At 44.6% G+C, this 19007-nt stretch overlaps 1 protein-coding gene across 7 annotated transcripts in view; it reads left to right on the top strand.

The window, feature by feature from the left end:
- PDZD2 (PDZ domain containing 2) overlaps positions 1-19007 on the top strand; it is a 404920-nt gene that overhangs the window by 329116 nt on the left and 56797 nt on the right. The gene's annotated exons all lie outside the window — the stretch shown is intronic.

Raw genomic sequence — 19007 nt, 5'->3', positions numbered from 1 at the left:
GGGGGGCCTATATATATATATATAATAATATATTAATCTATATATGGAGAAAAAGGAGAGGTGCTGTTGGGTTTTATTTGCATTGAATGATAAATTGGCTCTTGAGTGTTTCACTGAAGTGTGTGAAAGTGCCACTTCTGTTGGAGTCAGAGAGTGGGACTGCCTGATGTTTGGGGCCTGAGCTAGACCATTCTGGGGAATCAAACTTAGAGGCAAATGCAAGGGACAGTGAACAGTGTGTGTAAACGTGCGATTAGTATTAAAGCAGGAAGGTCCCAGGGTCTGCCTGAAAAATCAGATCTTCACAGAGTGAAACTATTAATGCTGAGAGACACTGGCTCAGGGCTCCTTGAGCTTTTTTTTTTTTTTTTGGAGGGGGGTACCTTTTTCTAAAATTTATTTATTTTTAATTGAAAGATAATTGGTTTACAATACTGTGTTGACTTCTGCCATACACCAACAGGAATCAGCCATGTCCCTGAGCGTTTTGTAAGGGGAGCAACTGTTTTTTGCTAAAGCCTTGAGGTGAAGGGTTTTTAGACGGGCTGCTCAGATGTCCAGCGGTGGGCTCTGGTGCTGAGTCTCGTGTCCCTTGAGCGCAGGGCAGTAGCAGCCACTGCTCAGAGAAGTCCTCTGTCTGCCCCTGGGTCAGGAACAGTCTCCTTCTCCTTAGGCTTCCACTGTCTACTTATCTAACTTCAGGACTCACCTCCTCCAGGAAGTTTTCCTGGATGCAAATGTCCTTCATGCCTGTAATACATACTATATTTTCCTTCATGACCCTTACCACAGATTGTAAAGACATATGTATGCATGAGACTGCTTGTTTAATATCATTCTCTCCCATGAATGGAGGATCCACGGGACAGGGCTCATGCCAGGTTTATTCACCGTCGACTCAGTTCGTATTGTGGATGGGTGTTTGGACAGGTGGGCAGGCTGGTGGATGGTTGTTCCCTCTCTCCTTCCTTAATGCCACTACATGCTCCTCACCGTAAGACTTGGTTACCTTCTGTTGACTTGCCCGTCCTGCCCAGCACACCGTGAGTTTTAAATAGATTTGGTACCTAGTAGGCATTTACTCTTTGTGTCTGCCTCTCTCCCTTATGGGAGTTTCCATCTGGGATACAAATATCAGTGATACAGAAATTGTTTTTTTCCAAGTATAGCATTGGGAGAACAATGTACCTTTCCTTAAAGTAGGATATCTCTGGAACCACCTCATTAACAATTGAGTGTGTATGTGAAAGTCACTCAGCCATGTCTGACTCTTTGCGACCCATGGACTGTAAGTGAAAGTGAAGTCGCTCAGTCGTATCCGACTCCCAGCGACCCCATGGACGGCAGCCTACCAGGCCCCTCCATCCATGGGATTTTCCAGGCAAGAGTACTGGAGTGGGTTGCCATTGCCTTCTCCGGCCCATGGACTATAGAGGCCATGCAATTCTTCAGGCCAGAATGCTGGAGTGGGTAGCCATTCCCTTCTCCAGGGAATCTGCCCAACTCAGGGATCAAACCCAGGTCTCCCGCTTTGCAGGCAGATTCTTTACCAGCTGAGCCACCAGGGAAGCCCTAACAACTAAGTAGATTTTTCATTTTCTGTTTGGTTAAGCTTGGAAGGCACAAACCAACTGCCATAAAAGATCGCCTGTCCCCAGGGAGTTGGTGAAGTGGTGGAATGTCAGTGCAAAGACTAGCCAGAAGGGCCCCAGGGAAGAAAGCACGGAACTCAAAGATGTAGCTTCTGGTGCATGGTAGTGTAAAGTGTCAGAGCCGCCAGGATCCTTGGGGTGGCTGCTCCGTACTTGGTGTTTTATAGGCTGGAAATTCACGGTGAGAGAGAAGACTGCTGAGCTCCGCTGAGAGCAAACCTGTCCCACTGGACAAGTCATGTTACAGCCAAGGCAGCGACGAGGGAAAAGCAGAAAGGCCCGAAAAGGTGAACGCACTTCACAAACACAGGAAGGGAAGAGCTGTGTGTAGCACATGTACTCAGGGATCTCCGTGCCCGAGTGGATGTTAAAGTGCACAGGGAGGGTGCGTTTAGGCTGATCTGTCCCCAGGTCCCTCCGTGGAAAGCCTGTTTAGCAGATCTGAGTGGGGACTGTTTTCAGAAGCTTCCCAGGTGATTCTGATGCTTACCCAGATCTTGAAAAGCAAACCTTTGAAAGATGGTGGCAGCTGTAGAAAGCAACCAGTTTGACCACACACCTTTGTTGTTATTGTTACTGTTCAGTTGCTCAGTCTTGTCTGCTCTTTATGACCTCATAGACTGCAGCACACCAGGCTTCCCTGTCCTTCACTCTTTCCCAGAGTTTGCTCAAACTCATGTCCATTGAGTCAGTGATGCCATCCAACCATCTTATCCTCTGTTGCCCCCTTCTCCTCCTGCCCCCAGTCTTTTCCCAGAATCAGGGCCTTTTCCAGTGAGTTGGCTCTTCATATCAGGTGGCCAAAGTATTGGAACTTCAGCACCTTTGTTGGCCATATAGCAACTTCCAGGCATGCCACAAAGTGGCAGGGCTCCTAAGACTCTCCTGACTGGGGGCTGGATGAGGCGCAGGTACCCATCTGTGCCTGGCCTTGAGATAAGAGGAGCTTTTAGGCTCCCTGCTGCCTCCGTCCTTCCTGCAGTTTGAGATGCAGAGAAGGGAGCTGTGGTGGTTGTGCGGCTTGTGGGAAACTTGGAAGCACAGATCCCCGAGCGCACACTGGATCCTTTGTGAACACAGCCTTGGCCTGTGCGTCTTGGCTCTTGGTGCCTTTGCAGACATCAGTTCCTGGGATGTAGACTGGTGTGGTTATTGCAGGAGCTGATTGTTCCCATGACCAGCCCCAAACAGGCAGGAACTCCTTCTGATCCATAATTCCCCCGAGTTGTATATTTTTCTCTCCATTGTCCCAAGCTGTAAACAGACTCTCTCCTTCCCCTCAGAGCCCTAGGCTTCCCTAAGAAGCAGATCTCAGTGCACCTAGATCTTCCTTAAGCAACACTTTAGGTGGCTTAGGCCACGCCATGTTCAAAAGGCTGTGTGAAGCTCATTGTGGTCTTTGGAATCTCCAGAGCAACATGAGACAGACAAGGCTGCAAGGATCACTGGTCTAAGAAAATAAGATTTTAATTCAGGGGTGGTTTTTGTTTTGTTTGGTTTCCTACTTAAGGAGATGAAGTGATTATCTGAATAGGTGGGGGGAGTGGAAATAAGAATAATTGCTTGGCCTGGATGCATTACCCAGAAAACTGCTGAAGTTTGAGATAGGCTTATTCCCATGGCGCATTTTCTGGGGCCTGTTCCAACTTGTTACCTGGCTTTGTGCTGCATTTTCATCTAAGCAGTTTGCAGTTCTCAAGGAAGTAAACAGCCCAAGTGATTTGTATAGAAAAGCAAATATTGGACTTCCCCCGTGGTCTAGTGGTTAAGACTCCATGCGTCCAATGCAGGGGGCATGGGTTTGATCCCTGATCTGGGAAATTCCGCATATCTCAAGATGCAGCCAAAAAAAAAAAAAAAAGCAAATATTGTAGTCTACAGCCTCAACCTGGCTTCCCTTGTGGCTCAGCAGGTAAAGAATCCACCTGCAATGCAGAGACATGGGTTCAATCCCTGGGTTGGGAAGATCCCCTGGAGAAGGGAAAGGCTACCCACTCCAGTATTCTGGCCTAGAGAATTCCATGGGCTGTATAGTCCATGGTATCACAAAGAGTCGGACACAACTGAGCAACTTTCACTAGCTTTGGGGCTTCCCACGTGGCTCAGTTGGTTAAGCATCTACCTGCAACGTGGGAGACCTGGGTTCAGTTCTTGGGTTGGGAAGTTCCCCTAGAGAAGGAAATGGCAACCCACTCCAGTATTCTTGCCTGGAGAATCCCATGGACAGAGGAGCCTGGCGGGCTACAGTTCATAGGATCGCAAGAGTCAGACATGATTTCAGTCTACCTCTCTATCTCTCTACAGCCTCATAGTGAAGGGGTCTCCAGAGTAGTTGAAGGGCAGGGTTGACAGGAGCTGGAGGAAGGAGCCAGATGGTCCCCTTGGAGTGTGGGAAGAAGTTGTATAGGTTTTATCTCTTTTTAGATTGTTTTGTGTTTTAAAGAGTATGTGTACATTAGTATAATAGCATAGAGTTATAATTTATGAATCTATGTTGGGAGTGCCTGATGGCTACACAATCTACAAAGGTTGACATCACAGCATGGAGCCGTATGAAATACACATTAAAGAAATCCCCTTAGTATGCAGTCCACTTTATTATTGTCTTTGGGTTTGAAAAATTCCTTCAAATTTCAGTGGAAATAAAATATGGATTACTAGGGCATGTAATAAAGTTTCTTTGCCCTAAAATTAATTTCTTTTATGAAAATAACACCGTAGGGGTCAGGAAGTGACTTTATCATTTTGGGTAAGTTGGTTCCAGTTTTTGGGTATTCGTGAAGGTATTCCAAGATGGTATTTTAGCCCTGTCCCTCATTATGAATTTTCCTCTTAGAAATATCATCCTTAGTAATTTAGTTTTGTATGTCCACTGGGAGTTTAAATCTGCGGTCTGCACATTAAAATGTAAAGTAGAACATGTTAAGATTGAAGGAAAGTGGCAGTTGAGAAATGAAACTGAAATAGACAAAATGATGGCGATTACACAGGGGGAGAAACAGGATGATGTGACCTATTTGTGTACCATATATCTTAGGTAATACATCTTACTTTGTTTATGAGCTTTGCTGAGCCTTTAAGGTAACAGAAATCTGTGAGATGTATGTGCCTTTTGAGATTTTACATGGAGATGCTGCTGATACACAGATTCTCACTCTCTTAAGAGAAGCAGAATACCTCCACTTAGTTTCAATTCCAGTTACCGTGCTGGGTCTTTTGCAGGAAAATCGCTTTGACATAGATGAATTAGACAAATATGCATTGTATGCTAGAGAGAAAACACATCTGACTTGAAGACTTTATGAGAAGTGGAAGATTTAGAACTGTGTGTGTGGTTTTTTTTTTTTTCCATTTTTTCATCACATTGTGTGAAACATGATAGTACAAAGCCTGGAAATAAATACAAAGCAAAATAGGAGAGAGATCAGAAGTTCCTCTCTGGAATCCAGGGCAGAAGTTTCTCAGAGAAGCAGAGCTGTTTACAATGAGTAGAATTCTCCCCACCCGCCCCCTATTGTTGCCTGTTTGCTTGCCTAGCTTTTTGTTTGCTGTTTGCTTGCCTGCTTCTGCTTGCCTAGCTTTTTACCTAAGTACTGATTTAGCTCCATGAATGATGTTTGCGGGAAAAAAAAAACACGCCTCTCCTTTCTGCTGCTTCCTCTACTCCTTCCCTTGAGATATGCTTCCTTCTACTCTTGACCACTGAGATTCTGCAGCCCTCCTTCCTCAGAGACTTTTCTGATCCCTCCAGCAGCCTGTCATCTCTGCCTTCTCTGATTGCCAATTCCATTTGTCTGTTTCTCACATTCTGGAGCTTAAAAATCAGAAGACACCTCCTGCTTTATAAAGGGGGAGATGTTTTCTAAAATGTGTTGGTAAAGCGGATATTCAAATTTATTTCCCCCAGAAACACAAATAATAAATATTGGTGGAATTATCTTTTAAGCAAGCTATGGCAGATAGGTAGCCTGCCTGGTACCACAAACCCCCTCTTCAGCTCCTAGAACAGACATCTCTAAGTCTTCCGAAGAGTCTTCCCACTGACACCACACACAACCTCAGAAGTTGATAATGTGGGCTCACAGGCATCCCTGTCATAGTACCAGCCAACACTGGACTGTAGCCAGCTTGACGTTACCATCTACATGCTGAGTGCTGTGCTGGGTGTTTTGGGGAATACCAAGAGGTAGCAGTCAGTCTTCCTCGCTCACAGTATTTGTTACATATATCCCATAATGTATTTTAGTTATTTCTATACTTTTATATTCACCACCTCTGTGTAATACATCTTTAGGAGCCATATGCTATATTGACCTAGAAGAAGAATGTCTCATTCCATCCAGGGGTTGGGGAGGGCTCAGTGGATGGGGTGATATTTGGCAAACTCCGTGGGATTTTCACAGGAACACCCACAGGCATGGGTGAGATCCTGGAGTGGAAAAATGACATGTACAGTGGTCCCAAATAGGAAATTTGAAAGCTTGTTCAGGGATCAACAGTTCATCAGTTAAGTGCAAATGTTCAGCCCATGCTTTTAGTTCCACACTAAAAAGCTATGACTCATTTTACAAGTTATATTCTCATTGATGGTTTTAAAGTTGAGTGCTAGGGTTAGAGTTTTTGTTTTGGGGTTCCTCAGGCAGTGAGGTAGAGGAGGAGGTACCTGCTGAAGAAAGGCAGACGGAGGTAGGGGTCTTTGCTATAGCTCCACAGAGACATCAGCAGAGCCTGGACTGAAGGGGTCGTGGCCGCGACGATGGAAAGGCAGGAAGCAGTGACTGGTCCGTGGAGGAAGGCAGCAAGGCCAGCCGGCAGACGGTAGCGCTGGGCTCGGCAGGCAGAGCTCCTTGGTTACCAACAAGAAGGGAGTTTCCTTCCCCCTCTCCCTTTTTTTTTTTTTTTCCTGAAAGCAGGGGTGGTCCTAAACAGTATTTCGAGTGAGATTTTGTTTACCTTTCAGATTGTTGTTGTTGTTATGGTTGTGCCGGGTTTTCACTGCAGCGTGCAGGCTCTTCGCTGCGGTGCACAGGCTCCTTGTTGCAGCATGTGGCCTTCTCTCATCGCAGAGCACAGACTCTAGAGCACCTGATCTCAGTAGTTAAGACGTGCAGGCTTTCTCCAGTTGGAGCACACAAGGGCTTCTCTAGTTGAGGTATGCAGGCTTAGTTGCCCCTTGGCATGTGGGATCTTAGTTCCCCGACCAGGGCTTGAACCCACATCCCCTGCATTGGAAGGCAGATTCTTAACCACTGGACCACCAGGGAAGTCCTGATTTTGTTTGCCTTTGAACTTCCCAGCCTCCTGTCGTCTGCTCATCCTCCCTGGCTGGACCCTCCCTTGCCAGGTTTCCTGGAGCCCAGTGTCCCCATTTCTATTCTAAATCCCCCACTGAGGTACTCACTGTCTCCTCTGTCCCCTAACAGGTTGCACCCTTCCGAGAAGCCTCTCCTCTTTTCTTCTCCAGGCCATTTTCACCCCTTTTCCCACCACCATCACCAACAACAGAGACCAAAACATGAACAAAACCCTTCCCGTTTCTTGTAAATCAGTAAGTAAGCGATACGTGCTCTTACCCAAAATGATATCAAAAATGTTAACCATGTAATCTGATCAAACCAGTTCGATTTGTGGCCCAGTGACACATGCAAAGTATGTGCATTTTGAAAAGAGAATTTTTGTTACTTCAGATGAGTTTCTTATCAGAATAATTTTAAAATGAAGTTCGTTGAAAATGTATTTGATTCCTTTGTTTTTGGCTGTGCTGGGTCTGCGTTGCTGTGTGCAGGCTTCCTCTAGTTTGGGCAAGCAGCGGCTACTCTCCAGTTGCAGTACATGGGCGGCTCACTGTGGTGGCTTCCCTTGTCGCGGAACACAGACTCTAGAGCACACAGACTTCAGGAGTTGCAGCTCACAAGCTTAGTTGCTCTGCAGTACGTGGAATCATCCCAGACCAGGGATCAAACGTATGTCCCCTGAATTGGCAGGCGGATTCTTAACCACTGAACCACCAGGGAAGTCCTAAAATGAAATTTAAAGACAAAACCATAAAAGCCTGGATGACAAAGATGTTTTAGAAGAAATACCATGGTAGGCCAGTAAGCCTAGACTCCAGTAGCAGCTTCCTTAAAATGCCTCTGCTTGTCAGTACTCTCCCTTCAACTCATAAAGTTGTTTCCAAAAAATTCTCCAGTTTGTTCCCAGTGACTTCGGATAGGGATGAAAGTGGGGCAGTGGGTAGGGCTAGGGTATGAGTTATTCCTATAGATGAGCGGTCAGCAGTTGTGAAAACCACATCATAAATATCTGAGGCTTTGCTGGCCAAACCATTCCCATGGCAGCCATTCACCTCTGCCTTTGTGGTGCAAAAGCCACAGTAGGCAATAAGCGAACTAATGGGTATGACTGTGTTCCAATAAAACTTTACAAAAACAGGTGTGGGGTCAGATCTGGCCCCCGGGCAGCAGCTTGCCGACCCCAGCTGTGGGAGATGGTGTGTGAGCTCAGGACCGCCTCTCCTGTTACTGCTCCCCATGTGGGCTCCATAGAATCTGTCTCAGCTTACCAGTCCCATTCTTTAAGAAATACATGCCCTTAGAAACATACCCCATCGAATCAGCATACACTCAGTGCCACTTCTGGAGGATAAGGACCTCGGAGTACAGCTCGCATTGAACTGGAAGACGCAGCAGAAGACCTTAGGATGCTGCCTGGACCTTGGCAGCAGACCAGAACCTCACCACAGTGTCCCCAGCACGACCAGCTACTATTTGTCTAAAACTTGCCTAAAAGGCATGTCCAGTTAAAACAGTCTTTTTCTGTGACAATAAGCCATAGGATCATGTAAGACTTCCTCTAAAATGTTTGCGTAGAAAAACGCCGTTGGAGAACTCTGGCATGTTTACTGTTACTGCTGAATTGGATTTGATTCAGCAGTCACATTAGGGCACTTCAGATAGTTCATCTCTGATTTTCTTTCCTGCCAACCTTCCTGTTTACTTCTTAGGCCTTTCTTTTTTGATAGCTCTTCCCCATCTACTTTGTGTGTGTCTTGAGGTTTTCCTACATACACACACACAACTTCAATTTTAACATTGTGGAATTGAGGATAAGGTATTCTGCTGCTCCCAGAGATGTGTCCAAGGGCAGCTCCTGGTGAGAAATGACCCAGGGGTCTGCCCCCATTCACCAGCCCACAAACCCAAAGAAGAGCTGCAGACCCCCGTATTCTCAGTAGGTCATGGGGACACAGAGAGAGTGAGGGCTCCCTGCTTTGTAGAGAATTTCTGGGTCCACCTTGCCCAATTTGAAACCGATACCAAGGAGGGACATGTGCAGATTCTCCTTCTTGCATCTGCGTCTCCTGTTATTTCTGATGAACTGAGAGTCCTGGAAGACACTGTCCTGTACTTGGGAAAGTGACACAGACAAACCCACCATGGGAGGGGCCAATGACTGATTACTTTTCTGTGCCCTTAAGGGTGATTTCTTTGCCTCACCTTTCTAAAAGGACCACAAGATGGACTTAATTTGTATGCATAAGAATCACCCAAGTAATCACCAATGAAGCATGTTAAGCCCGTTCACATTGTTTGGGGATGATAAATGGGAGGAAACGGGAAATGGACTCAGATAGAACAAGGACAATATTATTTCATTTGCGGAGCCGCAGCCTGAGCGCTTCGGTTTACATCAGCTGCTGTTTCTCCCCCAGCTGCATCTGACACTCCGCGTAGACCAGAGCATGGGGGTGGGAGTCGGGGGGCAGCTCTGTATTCCAATTTTACTGTTTTCCTCTTCAGTCCTGAGTTAGTCTCTTTGTTGGAAAGCAGCGAGCCTAGTGAAGCGGGAGATTTGTGTTTTAATTTCGGCAGTCAACTCGCAGGCTCCTTCCTCCTTTTGGCTGATTTATTGTTGTTCTGATTCCTTTTTTTTTCTGAATGGTTATTCATTCCCAGCGCTGGCCTCTCTGATGGCCATCTGGTTCTCCTTTGGTCACTCGAACATCTGCCCCAGAGATTTGGAAAATGAGCTTCCTCTGGCAGCCTAAAAATAAGCTTAGTGTGACTGAGGCATGAAAGAGAAATCACCACGATCCCCCGTTCTGTGGATACTGACCCAGGGGATGAGCCAACACGGCTTCCCAGGGATTTGGAGCTTGGGCGTCTTCTGTCACATCTGCAGAGTATTTTTTTTTTTTTTCAAGTGTTGGGGACAGTGAAAACATGGCATGAACTGGGTGCAACAGTTCCTCCTGCAGTTTTCCCTGGAATCACATGTACTTGCTCAGTGTAAATAGTTGGAGATGAAAGCTGTACTTTGCATGCTTTGTTCGTAAGGCTTCAAGAGTTAGCTGAGAAAGACAAGTGACACTTAGAAGTTAAGCATTGTATTAGTCACAGTGTGTTCAGGAGACCTTGTAAATGCTTTGGACAGCAGTTATAGGACATTTCTGAAGTCCTAGACTTTTAGTTTGGACCCAGGGGCCCTGTCTCATGGGTAGTGATGGTTCGTCCCCCACCTCCAGAAGACTAAAATCTGCCAGAAGATAAAACTCAATCTTGATGCTCTTTCTCATCCAAAATTATTTCTAGCCACATCATCCAGTGCCACTTTTCAGAGGTTCTACAGTGAGATAAAATGTTAACATAATAATGATATTCAAATAATTAAAATACCAATAAATTAAGACCCCTTGCAAGTCATAATGCAAAGTTGTTAAAATCTAAAACAACATCCAAACTTAAACTTACTTGACCTTTTGAGTTAAAAAACAAAGTACTTAATGACCCCTTTTGATCGCTCCGGTTTCTTATTTTGTTCCACCTTAGAAAAATGAGTCCTTTTTTTTTTTTTTTGGCCATTCAGAGCGGCATATGGGATCTTTGTTCCCCATCCAGGGATTGAACCTGTGCCTTCTGCACTGCAGCATGAAGTCTTAACCACTGGACCACCTGGAAAGTGCCCCAAAAAGAGATTCTTGATGCTGTGCGCTAAGGACAGAGATGGTTCTGTTCAGCATGTGCAGACTGGGCTGTTTTCCTCTGGAACAAATATGGCTCTGTCAGCTCCAAGAAAGTTGAATTTGCTCAACATCATGTCTCTTGTGTACTTTATTTTTTGGTGAAATGTAAATGAACAAAGAGTAAATGGACCAATTGTTGTTGTTGTTCATTCGCTAAGTCGTATCCGACTCTTTGTGACCCCATGGACTGCAGCACACAAGGCTTCCCAGTGCACCACCAACCCCTGGAGCTTGCTCAAACTCATGTCCATTGAGTCGGCAATGCTATCCAGCCATCTCATCCTCAGCTGTCCCCTTCTCCTCCTGCCTTCAATCTTTCCCAGCATCAGGGTCTTTTCCAATGAGTCAGTTCTTCGCATCAGGTGGCCAAAGTATTGGAGCTTTAGCATCAGTCCTTCCAATGAATATTCAGGGTTGATTTCCTTGAGGATTGACTGGTTTGATCTCCTTGCAGTTCAAGGGACTCTCAAGAGTCTTCTCCAACACCACAGTTCAAAAGCATCAATTCTTTGGCACTCAGCTTTCTTTATGGTCTAACTGTCACGTCCATACATGACCACTGGAAAAACCATAGCTTTGACTAGACAGACCTTTCTTGGCAAAGTAATGTCTCTGCTTTTTAATATGCTGTCTAGGTTGATCATAGCTTTTCTTCCAAGGAGCCAGTGTCTTTTAATTTCATGACTGCAGTCACCATCTGCAGTCGTTTTGGAGCCCAAGAAAATAAAGTCTGTCATGGTTTTCGTTGTTTCCCCATCTATTTGCCATGAAGTGGTGGGACCGCATGCCATGATCTTCGTTTTTTGAATGTTGAGTTTGAAGCCAACTTTTTCACTGTCCTCCTCTTTCACTCTCATCAAGAGGCTGTTTAGTTCTTGTTCACTTTCTGCCATAAGGATGGTGTCATCTACATATCTGAGGTTATTGATATTTCTCCCAGCAATATTGATTCCAGTTTGTGCTTCATTCGGCCTGGCATTTCACATCATGTACTCTGTATATAAGTTAAATAAGCAGGGTGACAACATACAGCCTTATTGTACTCCTTTCCAATTTGGAACCAGTCTGTACTTCCATGATCGGTTCTGACTGTTGCTTCTTGACTTCCATACAGATTTCTCAGGAGGCAGTTAATCTGTTCACAAGCCACAGAGAAATGGGAGAGACCATGGAGAACTGTCTCCCAGGGCTATAGCACAGACTCAGTAATAGCAAGTAAAATATTCTTGGCTTTTCTTAAAAAGATGCCAATCAGTCTATAGCAGCTGTTTGGAGTCTTTGACCATGAACTTAAACCCACAGGCAGGAATCTACTTCTCAATCTGAGTGGGGAAAAATCAACCTGGTCCTATTTAAAGTGCCTTTCTTTTATATTCCAAAGCTTCTTGATCTGCATTTACACCTTGAGATGGACGCGTAGGTCTCCCTAATATAGTGCACTGGGTGTGTGAACTGCATCTCTGGCAGAGCTCCCCGTTCTCAGGAGCTGGTATTTTCAGTCCTGGACCCCCTTTTCCATCTCCACTGTGTCTTGGCATCAAAGTGCTTAGCCTGCAGAAAGTGTGTCTCTCCTCCCCAACTTACTCAGCTTATAAACTCCCTCTGCAGATGCATGAACCAGACCTGCTATCAGCGATCCTGAGGCTTCTGTCCTCATGAGCTGGTAAACGGCTAACACCCTCTGCCACCAGCTTCTTGAGATTTGTGTTTCCTCAAGTTTTGAATATTCCAGGGGTCGAGCAACACTGCTTTCTACTCTGTTTGGGGGCCAGGCAGTAATTGGATATGCCTCCAGTGGGTCACATTCCCCTCCTTTGGGAAAGACTCACTTAAGTTTCTGTTTAACCTTTCTTCTTTCTATCAAAGATGCCTTTCTTCTTTCGTGGCCCTGCTTGCTGAATCTGTGTGCCTTTTTAACCTCTCCCTTGCCTTCTGACTTGGATTTTTTCTAAAATACTATTGTAGGTTCTGTTGTACCGGCCCATCATTGTGAAAGCGATGGAATCAGTGAGGCTTCCGTTGACTAAAGTATGCATTGTTCTGGTGCATCCTGACCACCACCACCTCTGAGGTGGCTGATTCCACCCAGGAAATGACCGACGTCAAGTTCTGGCTTACTACCATCCTGCCTGCCTCCCCTTTGGCATGCCTGTTTGCTTGTTTATTGTCCTGATTTCATTATTTTCCGGGCCACTATTGTCGGGGTCAAAAAAGAAAAAAAAATCTTTGTCCCTTTAAAATTTACCCAGGGTTTTTTGTGTGTGTGTGTTTTTAAATCTTCCTGGTCTTCTTCACCCCTCACCTTTGAATCTGTCCAGACGTACTTCTGATCTCTCTTGGAATAGCTGTTCCAAGTCATCTTGCTCAAGCGCTTCATCTGCAGGTCATAAATCACATCTCTCATTGTTTTCCGGGCCTGGGATCCCCAAAGGGAGTCTTTGCATCCTGTTCTCTGTGGTTTTGCCTCCCTCCCTTGGTTGGGTTTCCTTATGTACACTAAGTCTCTCTCTCTTGTAATGCCCACTTGCAGCCTGGCAGTCAGGAGCTGGCATGTCTCTCTTCCTGTTTCATCTGCTGCCCTTGACTTCACAGTCTCCTCTCCCCTTCCCTCTGCCCAGTCTGTCACTAAGACCCTCTTTTCCTTCGAGTTAGCGCTCTTCCTTTAGTTAATCGTTATGTACTCTTTATTTTCTCTTCCACTGCTCCAATTCTGATTGTAAGACCAGAGTGTGTTTTCAAATCCTCCATGGTGTCCTTTGCAAACCTGATTTTTTAAAAACTAAGTGTTCCAGGCACATGCCTTTGAAACTGCCTTCTCAACTGTTAGGTTTGCAGTCACTTTATGGAAATTTTCTTTCATCTTGAGATGAGTAAGGTGGCATGTTCTCTTTCGGTGCTCATTTGTTTTGTTTTATTAACTAAATCTGCTACCTTTCTTTTCTTTTTTCACTTTTTGGTCATACCACGTGGCCTGTGGGGGTCTTAGTTCCCTGACCAGGGATCAAACCCGTACGCCCTGCATTGGCAGCTCAGAGTCTTAACCACTGGACCACCAGGGAAGTCCCTACCCTTCCTGTAGGCATGAAGTTGAAATGTGTATCTCCGCACTCTAGTGGTATAATCTTGCTGTGAGTGTGCTCAGTCGCTTCAGTCGTGTCCAACTCTCTGCAACGCTATGGACCGTAGCCTGCCAGGCTCCTCTGTCCAGGCAAGAATACTGCGGTGGGTGGCCGTTTCCTTCTCCAGGGGATCTTCCCAACCCAGGGATCAAATCCTCATATCTTATGTCTCCTGCATTGGCAGGTGGTTACCACTAACAGGTTACCACCCGTCAATGTAATCATCAAAGCCAGAAGCATCCTGAGATCTGGTGGGGAGAAAGCTTGAGGGTTGGTTTTTGTTTGTCTGTTTATTTCAACTGGACTTTCACTACACCCCTATGGTAGACAATTAGGTACTCTACTAGTACCCTCAAGCACATTCTTATCTAATCCTCGTAGTAACTCTGTGAGATAATTAACGAGGTAATTTTAACCCCTTAGAAATAAATACTATTGCTGCTACTTTACAGAATCAGAGAACTGTCTCCAACATCAGTGCATTCTTAATATGCGCATGATACGTGTCACTACCTGTGGTACATGTAAGCTTCCTTATACTTTATAAACATTTCCTGTGCCTGTAGTTCATATGGAGAGTAGAACAGAGGTTTATACAATTGCTAATTAAAATACCTATATTCTGAATGCTGAAGCTGAAGCTCCAGTACTTTGGCCTTCTGATGTAAAGAGATGACTCATTGGAAAAGACCCTGATGCTGGGAGAGATTGAGGGCAGGAGAAGGGGAGACAGAGGATGAGATGGTTAGATATCATCACCAACTCAACAGACATGACTTTGAGCAAACTCCAGGAGGTAGTGAAGAACAGGGAAGCCTGGTGAGCTGCAGTCCATGGGGTCACAAAGAGTCAGACAGGACTGAACGACTGAACAATAACAAATATTCTGAACAGAGAGCAACCTGATGATAACAACTCTCCCACATTCTTTAGTGGGTGGGCGACTTGGGTGTAGCTGGGAGCCTCCCTTCTGCATCTCTGGAGTAAGCGTGGGAGCTGGGAGGAATGGGGAGATTCTAGCTTAGTCCTCTGCCTCCTTTGGAAGTTGGTTCTGTTTGGACCAGGGCAGTGGTGAATTAGAGAGGCTCATATTCTATTCCACTTCCATAACCTGGGCTTTTATGAATTCTCTAAAGTTTGTCTAGACCCCTGGGACTCACCCTCAAAATCAGAGCCACTCCTTACCTGTGTTATCACTTCCAACTCTTTGGGATGTTTCTTACACCAGAGCTTCAGCCTGGCTTTCATTTCCACTTCCAGAGCTCGTCTGTCTCCTGAACCTTCGTGAATGGTCTGTGTACAAACTGAGCTGTTCTGGGGCTTTCTCCAGCTCCAGTTTCTCTGATTGGTTCTATGACCATACATTAGCTTACTGGTTTCTAGAATTGTGTTATGATTGTCTTCTATTCTCTTTGTCTTTGTGGGATTATATCTTTCATTTAAAAAAAATCTTCATCACGATTTCAGTGTGGCTTTATGAGGGAAACCTACCACCTTTAATCAGAAGCCTGCATGCGTGCACACTCAGGCGTTTCAGTCGTGCCCTACTCTTTGGGACCCCATGGACTGTAGCCTGCCAGGATCCTCTGTCCATGGGATTCTCCAGGCAAGAATACTGCAGTGGTGGCCATTTCCTTCTCCAATCAGAAGCCTAGTATCATTTAAGTCTTACATCAAGTCCTATTTCTCAAATGACAGCATTAGAGCTCAGAGAGGTTGACTAATGTACCTAGATTGCTGCTAAATGGTGCAACCAAGACATAAGCCCTGCATTCTTAAACACGCTGCCCTATCACCTTGCTTTTAAAACCAGGCGCTAGAGAGTCTTCTTCATTGAGACAGAATCTCATAGATTATGGGTGTGGGAAACTGTGCCAGCAGAGAGGCTGTAACCTGGAAATTGGCAAATTATACTACATTCCATTAATATAATGGCATTGTTATATGACACATGAATTAGAAATGGCTGATGAATAATAGATTATATCAACTGTTTCTCTGAATCACAGGCCTTCCAGGAGAACTTTTTGCACATTTCATTTTAGAACAACTAAGATGACATCATTTCCAGAACAGTTTGATTTGTTCTGCATGTCTGAGGGAAAAAAAAGAGTACAGCAAATCTTAGAGTGTGGACATTTTCAGACAATAGTCATAAGACTGGAGAGAAGCTCATTGTAGCCCAACTGTACTTTGTATGTTGCTACTTCCTGAAATAACCTGGAACTAATGTATTTAAGCAACCTACTTCCTATTCATTGAGTTACAAGCCTCCTAAAACCATGGCAGACCAGTTTTTTGTTACAAGAGGAAATGGTTCCATTTAAATTCAGAATATTTTTCTTACACAGTCTTGGGGTTCTGAAATAAAATTTCACTTCTGCCTTGAGCTCATCACTGTGCCCTTTGCCACCTTTTGCGATATCTCTGGGTCCATCCTAATTGATTTTCACTTTTAGCTCTAGGCTTTCGGTAATTACGTAACATATACCATCTTAAGTGTAAGATTTCTCTAGTACAGTCTTTTGATATTTTATAGATCATAGAAACCAAATCTTATTTCATTCTTTGGTACATTTCAGGATTGAAAAAAAGAAATACTGTTTCTTAAGGCCTTCTGCTAAACCACCTTCCTCAGATTCTAGAAATCAAGAAGAGTTTACAGCATGCGTGTGTGCATCATAAAGACTTCAGATTCAGCATGGTACATGTTTAAAAAAGCTCTTATAAAACTCCACACCATTCATTTTGTACACTCTTCACATGTAATCTGTCCTAGAGTCCAAGTTTTATTGTTGTTTAGTCACTAAGTTGTATCTGACTCTTTTTTGACACCATGAACTGTAGCCCACCAGGCTTCTCTGTCCATGGGATTTCCCAGGCAAGAATACCAGAGTGGGTTGCCATTTCCTTCTCCAGGGGATCTTCCCTATCCAGGGATCGAACCCATGTCTCCTGCATTGGCAGGCAGATTCTTTACCACAGAGCCATCAGGGAAGCCCAGATCCCAAGTATATGTTGTAAACAAAAGGGTGTTCCTTTGGGAGGGGGGGGGTCTCAGTTTATTTTCTCATCTGTCAAATGGAGATAATATTATTTACCTTGAGACACGTTCGTTGTGAAAATTAAATGGGAAAAAAAAAAAAAAAACTGAGGTGAATGAACTGTATGATACAATATTGATCAAAGTCCTAACTTAGCGGAAAAGCTTTGGAGGCGGGAAGTGCCCTGGTAGTACGCGAAGCTGGAAATCGGGAGAGTGAGTGACTGTGCAGCCCTGTCTGTAAGGAGTTGGGACGCCTCAAGCAGGCTGCTTTCCTTCTGGGAGTGCATCTGTCATCTCCAGAATGTCTCTGTGTGCACACCTGGGGCTACGCCAGGAAACTGGAGGGGAGGATGGAAGGAGGAAACCCCATAGGTCTAGGAACTGTAGGCTGGGATTTTTTTCCTCCCTTGGCATGAGCCTCTCTGTCAGCCTTTCTGATGGTCTGAGACTTGGCCACTGTGTCATAAGCCACCCATGTAATGGGCACCAGAGGAGGTGAAAGTGGAGGTGAAGTCACTCAGTCGTGTCCAACTCTTTGCAACCCTATGGACTGTAGCCCACCAGACTCCTCCCTCCATGCGCTTCTCCAGGCAAGAGTACTGGAGTGGGTTCCCATTTCCTTCTCCAGTTGATCTTCCCGATCCAGGGATTGAACCCAGGTCTCCCGCATTCCAGGCAGACGCTTTAACCTCTGAGCCACCAGGGAAGCCCACCAGAGGACGAGGTAATACCCAGCAAATTGAGGAGTACCTATTGCTGGGAGCCTAGGTCTCGTGGTATAACCACAATGAACCAGGAATTTTACTCTCTATCCAGTAATTGCTGTTAACAGTCTGCAGACAGATTGTTTACATAAAGTACTTAGGCCAGGCAAAGGAGAGGCCCTGAGGCTTCTCTCTGGATTATTCCTATTTGCATGTCTCCTCTCCCCCACCACCCCCCGCCACACCCTGAGACCCTGGCATGTCTCCACAAGGCTTCTTCTGCACTGTATGGGAATTAATGTCTCAATTTGCTGTTAGGAAGGGTGTCCCTCTAGAGAATCTCTAAACTCACCCTCAGGATTCCATTTCTGCGTTGACTTCATAATTTAAACCTGGAGACCTGCCAGTCTCTGACATTGTAATAGGAATTCACCAAATTTATCTTTGTTTTATGTATCAAGATTAATTTGTTTTCCCAACGCCTCTTCCTCAATTTGCCTACATCTCCTCATTTCTCAGAACCTTTCTTTTCTTCTTTCTAATCCCAAAAGATACTTGAACTTGTGGGGGAGGGGGGAATTCTTCAAATATTTAACAGGTTAGATTTAGATATAAACAATTGCCTTATAAAAGGGGGATTACCTGGGAGATTACTCTTACTGCTTACTTTATATATTTTCATAAGCTGAATTTTATATACTCTGTACATTTTTTATTACCTGTTAAAATTCAGGGTTTTTTTTAAACATTATAATTACATGGCTTTCCAATGACTGCTGTGAGTGGTAAAGGATATCATCTGTTTCTTTTTAAAGTACATATATGTTCCTTAGTGTAAATCTTATCTCTTTTAATTAATTTGACTTTTTTTCTCTAGAACCTTAAAGGAAAGTACAATTTCAAATGACAAGGCTCATTTGTTTGGTGTGTCTCCTAAGTTTTGTACATGTAAATTTACCCTCCAGGTGTTTTTATAAACACTCTCAACTCTCCTTTTCCTCTCTAATAAACATAGCTTTTCATAGCATGTTGGGCTTTTCTCAGATGGATGGCTAAGGGGTCTTAGTGCCATCCTTTCTTCTTCACCTCTGGGTGTCTGGTAATGTGGATTTACAATTTACAGACATGTGGGCTGATCATGAAGAGTTCTATGTATCCTAAGTGCTGCTTGATTCTGGAAGGTATTTAATCAGTACTAAGGAGTGTTTAAAAAAAATTCAGCTGAGTAAATTTGAAGATCTAATTGGCTTTATTCAGCAATTCTTTTATCAGGCAGCATCCTGTCTAGAAAGTAGAAAGACCCTCTGTATGAAATGGAAGGTTTTATAGGCAGAAAAGAAGGTCCTTTAGGTATGAAGTCTTGGTGGGGCTTAGCAGAAGCCACAGCACTTTGGGCTTGTCATTTGTTTCTAACAGGAATATGGCAGATGGAATATCCTGTTGACCTGTTGTTGTTCAGTCGCT

Source organism: Bos indicus x Bos taurus, chromosome 20, assembly GCF_003369695.1.
Source record: "Bos indicus x Bos taurus breed Angus x Brahman F1 hybrid chromosome 20, Bos_hybrid_MaternalHap_v2.0, whole genome shotgun sequence".
Taxonomy (NCBI): Eukaryota; Metazoa; Chordata; class Mammalia; order Artiodactyla; family Bovidae; genus Bos; species Bos indicus x Bos taurus.
This window is presented reverse-complemented; position numbering and strand designations above follow the sequence as displayed.